The sequence below is a fragment of the Pogona vitticeps genome, chromosome 2 (genome assembly GCF_051106095.1).
Source record: "Pogona vitticeps strain Pit_001003342236 chromosome 2, PviZW2.1, whole genome shotgun sequence".
In the NCBI taxonomy this organism is placed as follows: Eukaryota; Metazoa; Chordata; class Lepidosauria; order Squamata; family Agamidae; genus Pogona; species Pogona vitticeps.
In genome coordinates this window covers 83,628,538-83,630,287 of record NC_135784.1, presented here as the reverse complement: position 1 = coordinate 83,630,287, position 1,750 = coordinate 83,628,538, and the positions used below count along the sequence as shown (strand labels likewise).

The following is a 1,750-nucleotide window of genomic DNA, read 5'->3' as shown; positions in this document are numbered from 1 at the left end:
CCTCAGGCTCAGCTGATGTTCCGGGCTGCTCTGCCATGAGGTCGGCGTACAAGGACCTGGCCTTTTCACAGATCACAGCCTCAGTGACCGTGTCCCCTCCACGCTGCTTCTCCTCCATCCAGATCACCAGGAGCTTCTCCACCTCCTCCAGGACAGCTGGACGGTTCCTGGCGATCCTTGTGACACCCTTGGCGGCATCCATTGAAAGGATCTTGTCACGCTTGGCCACGATGGTGCCGATGGTCGATGCATTGCGCCCGTACTCCCGGGCGAGGTCCGCAATGCGTCTCCCCCCATCGTATTTACGAATGATCTCCTTCTTCATTTCAAGCGTGACCTTCTCCCTGGTCGGCTTGCCAACCTGGGCAGAAGCAGTCTTCTTTGGACCCATGTCCAACGCTGTAGCTACGTTAAATGGAAAAAAAAACAACAGTCAGTGATGTACATCTGCCTCACCTTCCCACATCTGGCCAAAACTGCCCTGGACAGGCAAGTGGCAGTTTTGGCACACACACACGCACCACAACCTGGGGGGGGGGGAGAAATAAACCCTTACCTACCTCAGGATCAAACGGACCGTTTGGAAAAGCCTGGAAAGGCTACAGCACACCTGAAGGCAAGGCCTAAGCAAAGAAAAATTCAGAACAATTAAACTGACCCTTACAACACCCTCCACCACAAACAAAGGAGAAAAAACCCAAAGGAAAAGAAACGTTACCTACCTCAGGATCAAACAGCCACCAAAGGACTCACAACAACACAACACACCACAGCACACCACACCACACCACACCTACAGGAAAAACATTCAAAATTGGAATAAGAAGCAGCAGTCCCAGTGTGGCTCCAGCACCCTTGGACCCCAGCACCCCCACCCCATGGGCAGCCAAGCACAGAGAAAAAAATGTTGTAAAATGGCTTTTCAGTTGAGGACCCCAATTCCAGGCTCAGGCAAGCATAACTCCACCAGAAACAGCAGTCCCAGTGTGGCTCCAGCACCCTTGGACCCCAGCACCCCCACCCCATGGGCAGCCAAGCACAGAGAAAAAAAGTTGTAAAATGGCTTTTCAGTTGAGGACCCCAATCCCAGGCTCAGGCAAGCATAACTCCACCAGAAACAGCAGTCCCAGTGTGGCTCCAGCACCCTTGGACCCCAGCACCCCCACCCCATGGGCAGCCAAGCACAGAGAAAAAAATGTTGTAAAATGGCTTTTCAGTTGAGGACCCCAATCCCAGGCTCAGGCAAGCATAACTCCACCAGAAACAGCAGTCCCAGCACAGAAACCCCCAGCAAAAAAACCCCTGCAATTCCCCCAATTAACCCCCCCCCCATAACCAAAGCCAGAGCCAGCCAGACCCAACATCCCCACATGGCAGAAAGAAAACATTTAAAACAGAAAAATCCCACACAAATGCACAGAAACCCCCAGCAAAAAAACCCCTGCAATTCCCCCAATTAGCCCCCCCCCATAACCAAAGCCAGAGCCAGCCAGACCCAACATCCCCACATGGCAGAAAGAAAACATTTAAAACACAAAAATCCCACACAAATGCACAGACCCAAAATCCCCCTTGCAAAAAACATCTAGCATTTCAGAAATGCAAGCTTACCTTCTCTTGCTCAAGCACAGGATGCACCCCCAAAACACAGTCCAAAGTGACAAATGCCAACCTTGGAAGTGCACATGGGAGAGTAAACCCAGGATGCATGGGCAAGGGGTTTTATACCTTCCCTGCACAGGCACAATGC

General features: G+C 51.9%; 1 long non-coding RNA gene across 1 annotated transcript; it reads left to right on the top strand.

Moving 5' to 3' along the window:
- The first annotated feature begins 770 nt into the window (after positions 1-770).
- LOC144586768 (uncharacterized) lies at positions 771-1,402 on the top strand. Its single transcript, XR_013541786.1, has 2 exons — positions 771-906; positions 1,053-1,402. It is a non-coding gene; the product is annotated as an uncharacterized LOC144586768 (long non-coding RNA).
- The last annotated feature ends 348 nt before the right edge of the window (positions 1,403-1,750 follow it).